Source organism: Polypterus senegalus, chromosome 10 (genome assembly GCF_016835505.1).
Source record: "Polypterus senegalus isolate Bchr_013 chromosome 10, ASM1683550v1, whole genome shotgun sequence".
Taxonomy (NCBI): domain Eukaryota; kingdom Metazoa; phylum Chordata; class Cladistia; order Polypteriformes; family Polypteridae; genus Polypterus; species Polypterus senegalus.
In genome coordinates this window covers 179,382,713-179,401,845 of record NC_053163.1, presented here as the reverse complement: position 1 = coordinate 179,401,845, position 19,133 = coordinate 179,382,713, and the positions used below count along the sequence as shown (strand labels likewise).

At 39.4% G+C, this 19,133-nt stretch overlaps 1 protein-coding gene across 2 annotated transcripts in view; it reads left to right on the top strand.

Moving 5' to 3' along the window:
• The first annotated feature begins 349 nt into the window (after nt 1-349).
• The window catches only part of sdcbp2 (syndecan binding protein (syntenin) 2), a 53,415-nt gene continuing 34,631 nt past the window's right edge, over nt 350-19,133 (top strand). The window contains exon 1 of one of the 2 annotated variants that reach the window (XM_039767861.1): nt 350-484. The gene's annotated coding sequence lies outside the window, so the exon portion shown is untranslated. Of the gene's footprint in view, nt 485-7,473; nt 7,495-19,133 lie in introns of those variants that run through there. The other variant, XM_039767862.1, reaches the window with a different exon arrangement.

Genomic DNA, 19,133 nt, shown 5'->3' with positions numbered 1-19,133 from the left:
TATACACTAAATCTGTAACAGTACAGCAATGGACACTAGACGTACCTTTCTTATAAAATAGTAGAATCGGTTAACTCAAAGCCACATTCGCGACCGGTGACAAAGATAATGTTCTTTTTTCAAAAGCTGACGTTTTTTTTTTCCAAATAAACTTAATAAACAAGTACTCAGTAGCTTTGGAAAAATCTGTTTTTACAACAAGAGATCAGGAGGGACTTTTTACATTCTTGCGAAACGAAGGAGCCTGGTGAGTGGTGACGTTAAGCTTCTTGGCGCATGCGCATCCAATGCGCGGGCTCCACTCCTGATATGTGCGCGTGAGTTTTTGGCGCTGAATAATCTTCTCGTGACACAAGTGGTCAGCTGACTGCTGGGAGTGTCACGTCACTGCTTTCAAAGTCGGAAATCTTTTCACTTGTAGTCCTGTGACGGCAGCAGTCGCACTTTGTTTTTTGGTCCACGGTTTCTGTGTGCTACACTCGAGGTGAGTTTTTGTTTTCCTTTTTATTTAACTCGTGCGCTTGTTCGTGGCCAACTTTCGTTAAGAATCTTAAGGACACAAAGGCACGGAAAGCTCGACTTTGTGTTTATACAGCTGGACTCCGTCTTTCCGAGTGCGCAGTTGGAACTGCCTTCCCTGGGAAGGAGTTTAGTAAACATCACAAGGCGCAGGTTTTTCAAGGCAGTGAACGCCGTGCTCTGGCTTCCTTGGACATTATTGCGGGAAAGGGGCACGAATGTTGCAGCTTGAGACCGTGTGGTAAAGTCGCCTCCACTCCCGAGTTGTCACAGCGTACTGACCACTACCGTTGTTTCTGTTCTTGTAAATTGGGGGACTCGGGAATTTCCGGAGACGGCGGTGGTGTTAAAAAAAAAAAAAAATAGAGTAAGAGTCGGGTTTCGAAATGAACGCTTATTATTCAACCCGGCTTTAGTTTTGACGTTCGAGGGCTGTTTACGGGCAAAATGTTAGGACAATTTTTATCGACGTCCCACTGCCTCTCCCACCCTACCAACAAAACAAAACCCCGGTTTCAATTAACCGTAAACGAAACTTCCGTGACTCAGGCAATGTCGAGGTGTGTCATTGTGTGCGGAAAAGAGAGCTGCTAACGTGGGGGGCTCCTCATTGTCATGTCGAAGGTGAGAGCTCTGCCAAGAAACCTTAAAGCTAAACGGTCGTCTCTTGTGGAGCTCATCCGTATATTAAAGGATATACGAGGTGGAATCGTTTCAACGCAAGTCTTCTGGAATCATTCATATTATGGTTTTATTGTATGAAATTTAAATACTGACCCTGCTTGTGTGGAGTCACTTGTTTTTCTAGATGGTGCCCATTAACCCGACCTACACAGTAAATTAGGTATGAGGGTGTGATTGTGCCCAGTAGTAGGTTGTCTCCCCATCAAGGTCTGGATCTGTGCCAGTATAGTCACCCAGAGCCTTGTATGGCTTTGAGCAAGGATTCTTTAAAACCTTTTAATATGAGAACATCTGTATCCCACAGAGACACGAGAAGAGGAGTATTGTCCTAATGGAAACGGAGCCATGAAAAGACAAAAAGCATTGACATTATAATAAAAAAGTGAAAAAAATGTTACCATTTCAGCATATTTAAAGGAGGAAAGTGGGAAGTGTAAATTTTTATTAAAAATAATTATTCAGAACAGTGAAGTATATCCCTGCCAGACTAACTGCTTAGTGTTGGGTTTAGTGAAGTCTCTTGTTCTTCTAGATGTTGCCCATTAACCCAACCTACACAATAAATTAGGTATGAGGGTGTGATTGTGCTCAGTAGTAGGTTGACGCCTCATCAAGGTCTGGATCTGTGCCAATATAATCACCCAGAGCCTTGTATGGGTTTGAGCAAGGATTCTTTAAAACTTTTTAATCTGAGAACCCAAATGAAAACATCGGTATCCTACAGAGACCCGAGAAGAGGAGTATTGTCCTAATGGAAGCAGAGCCATGAAAAGACAAAAAGCATTGACCTTATAATAAAAAAAAAAAAAGTTGAAAGATTTTGTTCCCATTTAAGCATATCTGTCACGTGAATATTGGTTAAAAGAGGAAAGTAGAAATTGTTAATGAAAACAATATATTATTCCAAACAGGGAGGTATATCACTTTCAGACTAACTTGCTTAGCGTTAGGTTTAGTAAAACTGAGTCAGTGCTGCTTTTTGACGGGTGCTGTGCAAGGATGTAATTTGTGAAAGTCGATATGAATGGTCTGTTAACTTAGTCACCTGACTCATGGCACCAGATAAAGAATAAGGTAGTCGAGCAATCTTTGGGGTTTGCAAATAGTTCCACATATCCTGCGTTTCATGTAACGATTCGATAAAGTGTGTAAAAACGTGGCTGCATTTTTTCCTAAAAATGTATGCCCCCTTTGTAAATTGAGTAAAAATGTGGCTACGTTTTCCTGAAAGTGTGTGCCCCATTTGTTTTTTGTTCACTGATAGGGTAAATCTTAATGAATATGTTTGAAATGTTTTATGCTACTGACTGTCATTTTTCTGAATGTGTATACAGCTTGTCTCAACCTTTTGGTATTTTCTGGTATTATTACAGTCCTTGGTGGTCCAACAAACATGTCCTATATACACTGTCAGTACCACTTCCTCGCTAAAGAAAATCAAATTTAAAAAAAAAAAAAAACTAAAATCCTTTGAACGTGTGCTATGGAATTGAATTTGATATATGCTGTAATAGTGAACACTCTTTAATTCGGGCCCACCAGTTGTCCATGGCCACTGAAACTGCTTTTAGTGTACAACACACATACCCCAAACCTGTTCACTTGCCTTTTGTAACATCATGAAAATTGTCATATACTTGTACCGCATTTGTTGTGCTCATTGAGACGTTTCAATTTCAAGTTAGGGCTGCTGTCCCTTCACCTCACAAGCTTGCCTGTCATTTCCTCCTCTGTCTGTCCTTTCCTTATATCTGTATATGGACGTCGGCCGTCTCATTTTGATTGTTTTACCAGTTGTAAGAGGGTATTTGGTGTCACAGGGAATGTTGTGTTTCTGCCATAGATTGAAAAGCTCACAGTGACGTGTCAACAGCGTTGTTTTGAACTGCAATGAACCAGTACAATAAATGGAGGATTGTGCATCACTCCGCAAAGAATTCACTTTTGGGTGCACTCTGGTAACTTTACTACAAAATCGTACGGTGACCCATCACAAGCATGTTGACCCACGGTATATGAAACGCTGGGTTAGAGAATGGGTGGAGAGAATTGTAATGTTGTGGTTTCTCACCAGGGCCGTGGAGTCGGAGACAATTTTTGAGTACCTGGAGTAGGAGTCGGCAAAAATGTACCAACTCCGACTCTTAATACATTTAAATTGTAATGGGGAAAAAAAATACAGCAAGTTCAAATGTCCCATTTCACAAACAATAGTCATAATTAAGTACTTCTCTGATGTTCAAATAAAGCCCAATGCATAGATGTGTTACTACTAGTGTGAAGTTCATCTGAGCTATTAAACAACCTGACTTTCACATATTGTAATCTGGATTATGGTACATTGTAAAACATGTTTTCATTTTATTTCAGATATAATGTGTTTAACAAGTTTATTTGGGTGTAAACCAGTGTAATGATGTAGGTGGAGGTGTGTGCTGTGGCCTGATGTGTGTTCAGGGGTTATTGTCTTTTGTTTAAACTGGCCAATATGGTAGAGAGTCTGCTTCCTAGCCAGTAGTTCTGTGGTTAAATGATGTGTATGTTGTCTTCCTTCAATCAACGTGGAAAATACATTGGCATATTAAATACAGAGGAGTCGGAGAGTCAAAGTTAGAAGTACCGGAAACTAAAGAGTTGGAGTTGAAGGATTTATCTGTCAACTCCATAACCCTGTGTCTCGCTACCAATTTAGATCAGTTTGATTCTGGAGCCTAATAGTAAAAGAAAAGTTTTTTTTTTTCTTTCTAACTTGTCCATCTATTCTGCATAGTGAGGTCTGATAATCTATGGCTTCCTGAGAGTGCAACTGCATCTTAATTTCTGCACTTGTACTGAAAAGGAAATTTCTTTTAGCTTAAGAAGTTTGATAAACTGAAATCTGGGCTCTCCTTTGAAGATAATTCATAAATTTATTTCTTCTTGTCTCGACTATTGTAATTCTATCTTTTTGGACATTTAGTCAATCTTCCCTATCCTTTTTGAAGCTTGGTCTGAAAAGCAGCAGCTCTGCTTCTGGTAGAGCAGATTTCTCCAGTGTTGGCCTGTCTTAATTGGCTGGCCATAAAGTACAGAATTCAGTTTAAAGTTCCATTATTTGTTTTTAAATAATTTCACAGTTTGGCACCACATATATATATGAGATCTCTTTCACCCTCTACTCCACTTCTAGGCTTTAGGCCTTTGAGGTCATCAAATCAAAAAAGTTTCTATCCTGTGGTCTCGGATGAAGCATAAAGCCCATGTCACGTCAGACAACTTTTCCACAGATTTTCGGTTGTAGCCTTCATTTACATAACCATAGCCATTTGGTGGCAGTCAGCGGCATAGTCCATGAAGACCTTTGCCTAATGTGACATATCTATTGACTTAAACCAGTCTGTGATTGATTGATGAAATCCCCCCGTTCAGAGTGCTGGTCTAAGCGTGTGGGAGAGCTGACAACCAGTGAAGCAATGAGGAATAAGGAACTTGTGCGCTTCGTACCTCAGAAATAGAGGCTCATCTGTCTGATGTCATGTTTTATGTACTAAAACAAAAACAGAAAAAAAAAGAAAAGGGCTGAGACTGTAACACAGCTAATAATCCTTTGAATAGAGCCAGCTGTGTTGGGTAGCTGGGGGGTGGCTTTTGAACTCTCAAACAGAAGAGAAGCTGGTCTGTCTGATGTCTCGTGTTTTACAGTACATACTATTACAGAACAGTAAAAAAAAGAGAAATACAGGGATGGGATTGCTGTTGAACACGTTGCAGCTGTTAACCCTTTGTGCAGCATCTCCTTGGTCAAATAGCATGCTATTGACTGTCAGGAAAAGGGCCGAGGACTGTAAACATGGGTCCCTATTTACAGTCATGTAATAATGGCATGATATAGTAGTGAGATCAGCAACTGTAATTGGAAAATCTGACGTACCCCATGACAAAGTTGTGCAACATTGGCCTAATGGTGGTTGTGCTCTTTTTCTTTCTTTCTACATTCTCTATTTGTAGGCCTTCCATCTTTATTGATGCTTTTAAATCTTAATTCAAATTATTTTCTCGTTTACGTATGGAGATTTTTTTTTTAAAGGTAGTGTCATTTTTATTGTGTTCTTTTTAATGCTTTAGTATCATTTGCTTTTTTATTTGTATTTTTTGTAACATTTTTGTGTTTATAGTGTTTTATTCTAAGTTTATGCAAAGCTCTTTTGTCAACATGGTTACAACGCATGACCGCGTGCACCATAGCAAACTGTTTTACACGCTACATACAGCAATTCGCATCCGCAACAAACATGCGTCGTCTTAGATGCTCCTGCACTTTGTACACACCCACCTCGCTGCTACCGTGGTCGGGTGTCTTGGTGGATTATATATAGAAAGGCAGCGAAAACTGCACAGAGCACTGAAAAGTCTACGTGAGTCATAGGTGCATCTGGACTGTGCAAAGATGACGACTCGAGTGACAAGTTGGAGGTGGGCACATGAGCAGGCAGTGTATACTGAACGAGAAATCGGCAGACTAGCATGACGGAGGGAGCGGAGTGGACATCGTTCTCCTCTCCTCCCGTTCCACCCTCCGCGCCTGAGCGCTACACAGACGATTGTGTGTTGGTTCGTTCCGTGCATTGTTACAATGTTGATTTTCTTGCTGATTTATTACATTACCGATTTTTTTTTTTTTTTCAAATGTTAATTTTCTCCCTGTGCTTAAAAATTATTAAAAAACCGGCCTGATTATGCGGCATATGGTACGCCGCGGGTTGGATAGTTGTTTATAATAGCTGTCCATTCTGTCTTTTATTTTCTCTTTCACTGCTACCTCCAGCAGGTCCTCGCTGTGTCCTATCACTGAGTGTGCCTTTTTAATTAGCTTGTTGGTTTGGTGGCCTTGGTGATGTTACTAGCTGAGCACATTACAGAGCAGGAATTTGAATTAACCATTAGAGTTGTAGAACATGTAAAGGATTTCACTACACGCATTACAAAAATAAGCTTCTTTTAAGAAGTTTCTGCTCTGCCCTTTCTTTATATAGTTCCTCTGTGTTATGAGAGCAGTCCAGCCCATCTTTTATGTGGACACCCAAGTATTTGTAGCAGCACACCAACGCAAAATCCACCCTCTGACTACTGCCTGAGTATATATGTCTTTTTAGTGCAGATGAAGCCAGTAAGCAGTTTCCTGGCTTTACTGATGTTGAGTTGCCTACAGCTATAAAAGTTCTCCACTTGACTCCTTCTATCTCTCCCTCTTGTCAGTACACCCCATTTGAGTGGAATCATTTAAAAATTTCTGCATGTGACATGACCTGGTGTTATATTTATAGCTTGAGGTGTACAGGGTGAAGATAAAATGAGACAAGACTGTTCCTGTGTTCCATTGTTGCCCATCCTAACATCAGATTCTTTCCATAAAGGTCACACTTTTTGGAACCATAGTGACAGATGGAGAATGACACAAAGATTGTCAGCACAGGCCTTAAAAATTCAAGGACTCCCATGTCTTCCCAAGACTTTTCCTGTGTGTACCATTTAAACTTGCATGGTTATCATTGGTTTTCCTTAAGTAAAAATCCCGTGGAAGGTGTGCAAATGAAGTGCTGACTACAGTATGTCATTGTTTGTTATGTTAACCAATGTTGTCCCTTATTAAGGTCTGGGAGCGTCTGATGTGAAACATGATTATACACACAAACACACATTTGCTGGGGTTGTGCAGTATTCTGAGTTAATCAAACTAGCATGACTTTCAAAAATATGCACAAATGCAGAGGTAAGTCGCAGAGTTGGAACTTAATTCTGGGCCTGTGCTGCTCGGAGTTCGCTGTACTCTTGTCACCCAAATTAAATCCAACATTTTCAGGTTCATTGAGCAGCTCAACAGGGTTGTCCTGTCATAACTGGGTACTTGCATTTGTGTATCAGAAATAAAGGGTTGTAAAATTAGAAATAGTTTTCATTTTGATTTTTTTTTGCAATTTCTTTATTTTAGTATCTTGTTGCAGTTTATTTTTTAATTTGAGTAGTTCTGAATTACAGTAAAGGCAAGGAGTACTATTAAAGACCTCTGACATCCTGTGCAGTCTCTTTCCTTCCTCCTCTGTTCAGACTGAGGTACAAGACCATTAACCCTTGGACCTCTAGATTCAGGCCATTCAGATTCATAGGACTATCTGCAGGCCATTAGGCTGACAACACCACAAATGTTTGCTTTGTGTATGTATATATGTTGTATTCAATGATTTTGTTTTACTGTTCTCTTTTTTGTTTCCATTTCTTTGTTACTGCAGGCATTACTCAGTGAGAGACATTCAAGTAAGAATTTTGTTGATACATTGGGGGAAATAAGTATTTGATCCCCTGCTGAATTTTGTAAGTTTGATCACTTTCAAAAAAATGAACAGTCTCTCTAATTTTTATGGTAGTTTCATTTTAATGCGAGACAGAATATCCACCAAAAATCCTGAAAAAAACACATTACATAAAAATTATAAATTGATTTGCATATCATTGAGAGAAACAAGTATTTGATCCCCTACAACCCAGCCAGACTTCTGGCTCCCACAGATTGGCTGCGTGCCCACGTGGCTCACAGATTACTATCAATCACAGATACTCCTGATCTCAACTCATTCTGTGTATAAAGCACACATGTCCACAGAATCAATTTCTTCCATTGCGACCTCTCCTTCACCATGTCCTTTGACATCTCCTTGGTGTTGTCCATCAGGGACAAGATTGTAGACCTGTACAAGGCTGGAATGGGCTACAAGACCATCAGCAAGAGATTGGTGAGAAGGTGACAAATGTTGGTGCGATTATTTGAAAATGGAAGAAATAAAATTAACCATCAATCGCTCTTGGTCTGCTGCTGCGTGCAAGATCTTGCCTCATGGGAGGAGCTTGTTAATGATCTGAGGGCATTTGGGACCACAGTCACCAAGAACGCCATTGGTAACACATTATGCTGTAATGGATTGAAATCTTGCAACGCCCGCATGGTCACCCTGCTCAAGAAGGCACATGTACAGGCCCCAATGTTCACTAGTAAACTTACCACACATTTATGTATTGTTTTCTGTCTCTCTCCATTAAAATGAAACTACCATAAAAATTAGAGACTGTTCATTTCTTTGTAAGTGAGCAAACTTACACATTCAGCAGGGGATCAAATACTTATTTCTCCCTCAGTATGTATAAACGTAATATAAAAGTAAATGTTTAAACATGACCTTGTTGGAAGCTTTAATGTCTGTCTCTCTGCTAGTCTGACTAGAGGGACTGGGGTTATTTGTATAGTCCTTACTTTCGAGGGACTGTTCTTGTATTCTAGGTATATGCTCTAGACCAGGGGTGGGCAATGTCGGTCCTGAAGAGCCGCAGTGGCTACAACACACGTAAATGGAAACAAGCTAGATGGAGAACTGCTTGCTCCTTTGCCACTTACATCTTATTGCTATTAAGGAGCCTTTTAAACACTGAATGCAGCTTTTTAAGATTGAAATAAGCAATTTAGTGGTCTTGCTTATTAAGCTTGCAAACCCTTAAGTGAATTATCAAAATGTCACTTAAGAGCTTCATCAGCAATAGTTGACTTCTCATTAAGAAACTGGGTTGGAACAAAAACCTGCACCCACTGTGGCTCTCCAGGACCAACATTGCCCACGCCTGCTCTAGAGAACAGGGTTGGGGTCTTTGTCTTCATTCAAAGTTGTACAGTGCAGTAGCTTGTCTCTGAAGCATAAGGCATGTGGCACCATTTTGTTTGTTCTGACACTTCATAGAATTTTGCTTGGGGAAAAATGGAAAAAATGTACCTCACTCTTGACACAAGTTCAGTTTGAATTTGGGATCTCCCTTTACTTTGGATTATTTAGTGATCTCAAGGAGCCATTGCACTGTTATAACTGATGCTACGACGACTACAGAGTGCATCAAGAAGAAACTGTAATATAAATAAAAACTAATGCTTCAGTTCCTAGGGCAGGGTATTGGGGAAGCTGGAGCCAATCGCAGAGCACATAATATGCAAGGAACAATCCGTGGACATGGTGCCAGTCCATCACAGAAAACAATTGCACATTGTTCATAATTTAATGTGTTGATTTTAATTACATGGTTGAAAACAAAACACACATGTTGCCTAAAGTTCATGTTCTGTCACTTTTAGGACTGTGCAATGTCACCTTGCTGGTGGCAGGTGTTTTGGGCATAATGAAGACATTAAATGCCACCTGCAGTTGATGTGTCTGATTTGGGGTCTTGCGTGCAGTTAGGTTATTTAGTGTGTCTTTTCTTTACTATAACATTCTTTTAGTACAATTAACATCAAGGCACTTGGCAACAGTAGACAAATGAACTTTGTACTTGTCGGTGTCTGGTCAGCGGGCTACAAAATAGATAGGTCAACTATCTGATGTAATGTCAGATCTTTCATTTTTTTTCACTTTTATGAGATGAACTGCAAGTTTTAAATTTGAGCATGAGTTAAAGCTGTTGGCAACCTAAGATTTGCTGACTTCCAAGATGTAAAGTTAGAGGCAGAAGTAGTAGAGTGGGAGATGTTCACCCACTTTCTTCCATGTATATCCCACCAATTAGCTTGAAGTGACCACAAATGGGTGGGTAACATTTTGAAATACTCATTTGTTGACTTGGCAGAGTAGTTTGGACTGCTGCCTGTTTTAAACTGAGGAGTGAAAGACTGGCTTGTGGCAAATCCCGTTTTAGAAAAAGTATATGCCTGATTTTTACCATTCCTGCAATACTGCAAGAAGAAATTGGCATTCAGTCGTTCAAAAATCTTTGTTACATATTGAGTGCTGTCTGCTCTTTTGTTTCTAATTGTTAGGGATTCTGATTACTCTTCATCAATCACCTCCTAACGTTTTGTTTTGTAAGCATTTTTGTCACTCAGTTTTTGCATTTCCACACGTTCTTTACTGCAGTGTCTAGGAGAGCAGCTCTTTAATGGAAAGTGAAATCTGCAAGTTGTGTGGCTTGCATATTAAGGAGGAGAACTCTTTGTGTTCTTTGCAAACCTCCGTGGCATGTACAGTGTTTTGGACAGTATCTGAAAGCATTCATTAACTTGGGGGCCCCCCTCTGCCAGTAGAGCCTCATGGAGACATGGGAGATGTTTTACTTTGTGCAGAGAGAAAGGTAGTCATAAAAAAACCTTGATGAATGTTTAATTGCATTTTAGGAAATAAGCTAGAAAAGAGCTTTGTTGTGTAGAGTTTAGGAAGTTTCTTGTCTAATGCACTTGATCCACTGAATGTAAAAGCAACCTTCGTTCATCAAGCTGGTAAATAAATGTACAAGGATCTGTTGGGCCCTTGAGCAAGGCCCTTAACCTGCAATTGCTGAGCGCTTTCAGTAGTGAGAAAAGCGTTGTATAAATGCAAAGAATTATTATTATTATTACTAGGTGTTAAAATGTGCATATTTGAGCCCACTTGTGTCGGAGGGGTTATCTCCAGTTTAGCATTGTTCCGTTTTTATACAGTGTCAGTGAATGATTGCTTTATAAATTTAGCGGATGCTTTTATTCAAGGCAACATAAACATTTTTGGATACTGTCTGTCTCAGTAGAGCACAAACCCTGTTGAGTGGTTACATACTGAGATGGCGACATCAATTGAACTGACAACCATACAGTTTCAAATGTATTGCCTTAATTAACAATATAAGAGATTATTTGGCGGCTGCCTTTATCCTCCGCAACTTGCATTTGGGTGATACAGTTGTGGTATGTTTGTCTCTCCAGTTGGAATAGAGGCAGATGAAGTGATTTGCTTTGATCCCACAATCTTAGTGTTTGAAGTCCAAAAATAGTATTAAAAATGTGTAATTATTCAAATACATTTGAACATAGATTAAAAGTTCTAAGTGCTACTACATGTACATTTATACTTAACATACCTTGACATGATCAAAGAGAACGGTGGAACGGGCACACTTGCACGCCCGTAATGCATATATGAAACCCATACAAAATTACTCATGATTACTTAAACATGTTACTTTAGTCCACCAAACTCTGCTACCCGCCATCCCCATGTGCCCTCTGCTCATCTGTGTGCCTTTTTTGCCCATCTTTGTGTATTTCACATAACTCAAGGCTTGGCATGTCTGTTGGTCCTTTTTTAAATGGAGTAACTCAAGAGTGTTGCATTGTAATGGCCTCTAATTGTTTGCTCCTCACTATACTTTTTATTTGGCAAAAGCTTTCCTTAACATCAACTTACAAATGTGGCTAATAAGGAAAAAAGCTGCTTGTGGTAGGTAAACGGATTAGCCCCATTTTGATAAGTTGCAAAGTGGGGCTGTATGAGGATGTCCACTGGTCAAAAAATAGCATATAGGATTAAGACGGTTGTGATTTTTTTTTTTCCCCGTTTTATATACTCTGCAAAAACATAATGCACATAACTGTAATGAAAAATCAAGTATTACACCTTTGTCTTAGGAATTATGTGCCAAGTTAGCAGCCTCCATAAGTTGCAAGTTGGCTGAGGTAGCTAAGTAGGTTTTCCCGACATTAAAATGCTCTTTAGAATGGTAATAATAAAAGGAAAATAAAATAAAAGGAAAATTTGAAACAAGGCAGTTATTTCTCATTATGTGTAATGCTTATTACAGGGGGTCCTTGGGTTATGACACAGTTCTGTTCTTACATTTTGGTGTCAACACACCCTAGCCTAAGTCTCACTTACCTGTCCTAACACATTTGCAAAATCATAATCTAGAACATAAAAACACAACTAAGCCACAGAAAAAGGAAACGGACATAAATTATATTTTACAGTACACTGTACTGTAGTAACAGAAAATTCCTTGCCTTCCTTCTGATCTCTTTACAATATCTAATTTCACTTCCATCGTGATGACATTTCCTCTTCTTCGAAGCACTACCATCTGAAGACTTTGACTTTCATTTAGGAGCCATAAGGGGTAAAAAGTCGCCAAACAAAGCAACACAAACGGAACACTTCCTCCGTGCGCAACAAAACTAGTTCACCAACTCCCTCACTCATATGCTGCGTTACTGTGCGTTCTTCCACTGTGCGCAACCAAACTAGTTTGCCCACGAAGTCCAAGTACAGCGCTAAAGGTGTAAGCTGAAACACTCGCGTCTCAATTTTTTTTTTATGGGAGTGAACGTTGTAAACTTGAAATGTCGTGGGTCGAGACATTGTAATCCCTGTATTTGTTGGTATGTGTCATGCAGCATAAGATTGGTAAGAAACAAGTCCTACTGTACATAATAAAAATGGTAATCCATATTTATAACACCTCAAGATTTACAAATATCTAGCTGATAAACTGAAGAAAAACACACCTTTATTTAGTAAATGTGTATTTTAACAGATAGAAAGCTTTAGTGCAATTAATGAGATAAAATGATTAAAACTTTTAAGCGCATGCATTTTTACGTTTAAGCAGTATTTAATTTCCAATATCAATTAACTGATTGTGTGAGAAATATATTTTTTTTTGGTTGGGGTAATGGGGAAATTACTTTTTAATTGAGCATTGTTTCAGATATGTACAATACAAAAAAAAAAATCTGGCAGATTACAATTAATTAGAATTTTTCTTTGATGCAACATATGAATACAAATTTTTTTGATCATATTTTGATGTATTTTAAATACATTTTGAGTAATATGGTCACTGAGCAGAAAACCTACATAATTTAATTTTGTTAATAAAAATGAACAGCTAACACCTGTGGTCCTTAGTTTAATTATAAAAATGCACTTTAATGTAGCACAAAAGCCTGAGAGATATTCCACTGAATTACTTTTTACTAGCGAGTATAGTGGAAAATTGAAATAATGAATTGACCTAGAAATGTGTGGTCCTTTTTGGAGAAAAGCAAAAATAGCATTGCTCCAGTAAGATAATCAATTTGAATGTAGAGTCGTCAATATCGATGCAAATGCACATAACCAGTAAAATCAACATGTAAGGTTTATGTTCAGTGCTTGTTTGCAGAGTTCCAGTAAATAGAAAAACTCTGCACCAGTAATGCTTTGCACTATGCAGTGATGATATTGCACAGCACAGATTCTATTCCGTTACGCTGTCAGAAAACATACATTGGATACCATGTTTTGCAAACACATTTATTTGTTATATGATCTTTCAAAATCAGTATGAATAAAGTGACCCTTAATAATAATAATTCATTACATTTATATAGCGCTTTTCTCAGTACTCAAAGCGCTATCCACACAGGGAGGAACCGGAAAGCGATCCCAGAAGCGAACCCACAATCTTCCACAGTCTCCTTACTGCAAAGCAGCAGCACTACCACTGTGCTACCTGTGAGGACAACACTGCGCCACCTGTGAGGACACTTTGAGCAGTTCATTTCACTGATTAAAGCAATGTATCTGAAACCAACTCTTAGATTTCAGAAGGCATTTACTGTAAAAAAAAAAAAAAAGAATTTCCAAAGTACAGTGCATCCGGAAAGTATTCACAGCGCATCATCACTTTTTCCACATTTTGTTACAGCCTTATTCCGAAATGGATTAAGTTCATTTTTTTCCTCTGAATTGTGCACACAACACCCCCTAGAATGACATCATGAAAAACGTTTACGTGAGAAATCACAGGTACATAAGTATTCACAGCCTTTGCTCAATACTTTGTTGATGCACCTTTGGCAGCAATTACAGCCTCAAATCTTTTTGAATATGATGCCACAAGCTTGGCACACCTATTCCTGGCCAGTTTCGCCCATTCCTCTTTGCAGCACCTCTCAAGCTCCATCAGGTTGGATGGGAAGCGTCGGTGCACAGCCATTTTAAGATCTCTCCAGAGATGTTCAATCAGATTCAAGTCTGGGCTCTGGCTGGGCCACTCAAGGACATTCACAGAGTTGTCCTGAAGCCACTCCTTTGATATCTTGACTGTGTGCTTAGGGTTGTTGTCCTGCTGAAAGATGAACCGTTGCGCCAGTCTAAGGTCAAGAGCGCTCTGGAGCAGGTTTTCATCCAGGATGTCTCTGTACATTGCTGCAGTCCTCTTTCCCTTTATCCTGACTAGTCTCCCAGTTCCTGCTGCTGAAAAACATCCCCACAGCATGATGCTGCCACCACCATGCTTCACTGTAGGGATGGTATTGGCCTGGTAATGAATGGTGCCTGGTTTCCTCCAAACGTGACGCCTGACATTCACACCAAAGAGTTCAATCTTTGTCTCATCAGACCAGAGAATTTTGTTTCTCATGGTCTGAGAGTCCTTCAGGTACCTTTTGGCAAACTCCAGGTGGGCTGCCATGTGCCTTTTACTAAGGAGTGGCTTCCGTCTGGCCACTCTACCATCCAGGCCTGATTGGTGGATTGCTGCAGTGATGGTTGTCCTTCTGGAAGGTTCTCCTCTCTCCACAGAGGACCTCCGGAGCTCTGACTGAGTGACCATCGGGTTCTTGGTCACCTCCCTGACTAAGGCCCTTCTCCCTGATCGCTCAGTTTAGATGGATGGCTGGTCCTGGTGGTTTCAAACTTCTTCCACTTACGGGTAATGGTGGCCACTGTGCTCATTGGGACCTCCAAAGCACCAGAAATTTTTTTGTAACCTTCCCCAGATTTGTGCCTAGAGACAATCCTGTCTCGGAGGTCTACAGACAATTCCTTTGACTTCATGCTTGGTTTGTGCTCTGACATGAACTGTCAACTGTGGGACCTTCTATAGACGGGTGTGTGCCTTTCCAAATCATGTCGTCAACTGAATTTACCACAGGTGGACTCCAATTAAGCTGCAGAATCATCTCAAGGATGATCAGGGGAAACGGGATGCACCTGAGCTCAATTTGGAGCTTCATAGCAAAGGCTGTGAATACTTATGTACATGTGCTTTCTCAGGTTTTTTTATTTTTAATAAATCTGCAAAAACCTCAAGTAAACTTTTTTCACGTTGTCATTATGGGGTGTTGTGTGTAGAATTGTGAGGAAAAAAAATGAATTTAATCTATTTTGGAATAAGGCTGTAACCTAACAATGTGGAAAAAATGATGCGCTGTGAATACTTTCTGGATGCACTGTAATATGTGAAAAATGTGTAATGTAGTTTTAAATAGTGATTTTTTTTTTTTTTTGTTTTAAGTCATCATCTTAGCATTTAATGCTTAATTTCCCCATTAAAACTAGAGTATGTGACCTAGAAAAAGCAAACGGTGACATGACCACATACGCTGCTTTCAACTGAAGTGCACCACATTGCCTACTCCAGCTTAGAGGAAATTAAGCATCACCACTCTAATCGAAACAAGGTATACTCATTTTATAGGCTAAGTCTGAATGTTGCCCAGCTGTTTTATGTCTGACTGTCCTGACATTTGCAACACTTTGCTGGAATAAAAAAGGCAACTGCCAGCTGGAGTGTATAAGCAACACAGGAAAAGCTTGGGAACTTGTGTTATCAATGCCTTTTATCATTTTTAGCACAATGTGCACATAACTTTTCAGATTAGCCCAAGTGCCAAATATTTCCTGAAATGCATCTGCTATTGCTTGGCCTGTATGGGAGCGTCGAAATTGCACTGCATGCAGCATAACCCACTGGTGAGTGAAATTATCATCTCTCTATTGTGTAGATTAGCTGATAATTTTTTTTAACAACTCGTGCATCCTTGCTTTGTAAAATGACATCTGTAACGTGGGTATGACTTGGAATGTCGTTCTTGGGTTCCAACAAATTCAGGAGGTGCCAGAATCCCACATTATCAACAACTAACAGTGGTTGATCGTTAAGAGCAATGCACTGGGTAAGAGTACATTCACTGCACACAAGTTATCGTTTGACATTTCTCCTCTCCTTGCTAGAGTTTCCTACAATGTTGGTTGTTGCGGCACGTCGCTAGTGGCAGTTTCGCTGTGCCCATGCTTATGTTTACTTTTAGGATGTTTTTACGTGTGTGTGTGTTTTAACTTTATTTCATACCTCCACTTGATCTTTAAGCAGAGCACAGTTTACAGTCCGTTATGGCTTTGGTTTTCATTGTTAATTTCTAACCGTAGCCCCCTAAACATTTTGTTCTCGTGTGGTTTTTTTGGGCTCCTTCACGTTCATACAATTGTGTGTGTGTGTTAGTTAATGGTATTCGTGATAGGCATTGGTGCCTTTTTTTACTAGAAGTACAAGTTCATGAGCACAGTATTGGACTAAGACTTGATACCAGCATCGGTGCCATTACATCTCTAGATCCTTGGTGATATTTGACCTGATAGCTGTAGTTTTCTCTCTCCTGAAGGGAGAATTGGGAAGCTCCAACCATTTTTTCATTCAGTGATGTCTTTTTTTCCAGGTTTTATGCCATCTTTCATTTTTAGTGACTACTTAGTGGGTACCAGTCCAAAGCTTTTGTAATTTGATTTATTCTGCAAAGGATATGCCGACATGCAGCTACTGTTGTTGTTTTACTATTGTTTATCAACAAATCAAAATTGGTAGTTGTATTTGGCCATAACATGTGTTCAATCTTTTTCCATAGGTGTCTAATGAATATTTGTAGCCTGCTCACAATTGCTTGGGCGAGTTCCAATTTTCACAACCATATAACACCATGTTCATTACATTAGCATTTAAATTTGTAGTTTTGTGGATAAGGGTCATTGCGATAGTTTCAACATCTTATTCTATGATCTGAAGGCTTGGTTAGACTTTCGGATTCTTTTCAACACATCTTCTAATGTTTCATCATATTGTGCTGCTCCATTACAAAATTCATCAATGCAATTTGTTTTCCTCTTACTTGGCATGTTACCTGATTGTTTATACCACGCGGGTAGACTCCATCTTTCAGATGTTGATGTGAAGTCCAGTTATTTTAGTGAAAACTGGGGTAAATGTCACAGTGGTATCATTGTATGTTGGAACTGTAAGACCGCTTCCACATAAACCAGACAGTCTAAAGTATGTATTAAATTCCACATAATTCTGTGCTTAGTTGTCACTTTATGCATAACTGAAACCAGAGCAGTTACGCGCCTCACAAACATTTTTTTTTTTCTGCATACATTTTTTTAGTGTAGAATCTTAATATTAGGTAGCATTCAAAGTTGTGAAACACCTAGAAATTTTCATGTTTTTAATAGTTTTTAATAAAGTATATTTCTCAACAAATGTAAGCCAGAACAAATGGCTATTACTACTTGAAATGACTGATTTATAATTTATTATTCACATGTGACTGCAATGCCACATTTTCAGCAGCTATTACTCCAGTGTCTCAATGGCATCTTTGTTTAGCTTTGTTTTTTTTTTTTAATTCCCCCCATCCCCAATTTGGGTTGTAAGGAACTGACATTCCATTCTGTATTCTAAAGTGACTGAAATGTGACAGCTGTCTGAAGAATCGGTGATCCTGTTTTTGTGAAATTTAAAGTTATTCGATGTGACAGATTGCCACGAAACTGAATATTTCATACATACCTGTAGATGTCCACTACTGTCGTGACTGAAGAGGGCAAACTGAATCTAACTAGAATAGAAAAAGAAGGGAAAGGCTCAGTTACAAAACTGTACAAGAGGATGAGTACGTCAGTCTGTAGGTTGAGAAATGAATGCCTTATGGGTTTTCTGCTGATTCGCTTTCATGTATAATACCTTGCAAATGCCACTGTCGTCTGCAACAGTAAAAAAGATAAAATGGGCATTTTACTGTTGATTTCTGAGTGATTTCAAACTTTTCCCATTGTAAACTTTACTGTATATGCCAGTTTCTGATCTGACCCTTTTTTTTTTTTTTTTTTTGCTTAGTAACTCTGACTCTAAATCCAACATTCTCGGGGTCAAGTAAAGTTTTTTCCTACCAATTTTAATGACTTGGTTAGTGCATACCACAAGCAGGTTATATATGTGCATCCTGTATGTTGCTTATTTTAAATTTGCACATAATCTAAGGAAATGAAAGTCACTGTAATAAAGCAAAGGTTGAGTTATACAAATAACAATCTTCTCAATTGCATATCAGGGTGGACCATGGAGTCCTGAATGAGACACATTACCTGCATTGTGAGGGAGCGTCGGTCAGTTACGGCACTATGGCCATGTGGCGTGTTTCCCCGAGGGAGATCCAGCTCGCAGGATCCTCATTATTTGGGACCTGAGTGGCTGGACCAGGCCGAGGGGTCGCCCATGTAACACCTGGCTGCGGCAGATCGAGGGTGGGACTGGACCGCGTGTCTGCCTGGGGAGTTTCCTAACCGGGATTCAGAGTTGTTTCGTCATGTGGTGGGTGCAGCAACGCACTGTACCAGTGCATGCTCCCCAACTTGACTTGTGGACCATGGAATATAATGTTGATAGACCAGCACCATAAGTGTAATTAGGCACTGGTGCCTTTTAATACAGCTGCTGCCTTAGTCATTTTTAACAGTATTTCCTTTTTAAAGGCAGAGTAAACAACTTAGCTGTTAAGAAGAGGTACAACCCTTGGTTAGGGCAGCTACAAGTAACCTAATCCTGGCGGTGAAGACAGACCTAGGTGTAGCTCGATTGTCTCAGACTGGCTGAAAGAAACGGCTTTGCCAAAAGGGATTATATTAGTGCTTGTGAAATGGTTATTATAAGGAAGGCAGTTGCTGGTTTTAGACTTTTGAATTCATTTTATGAGTCACCATTTTGTCTGTAAGAACAATAGGCTACTCATTTTAAGTCAAATCTAGGCCCTAGAGTGAACACCGCTCATTTTCATCTTGAGTTTTGATAAAAAACAGGAAACTGAGATGCAGCATTTCAGTACTTTAGGTGCTGCATGATACACTCGAGCTGCTGTATTGATAGTTATTTAGATCAAATGTGACTCTGTGTTAGGATATAGTGGATTGGAGAATGACATGACTGTCTCTTATTGATTCCTAAAGGGATGTTTAACTAATTAAGGTGACAATATTCATAAAGGTGGGGACGGAGTATTCTTTATGACTGAGATTCAA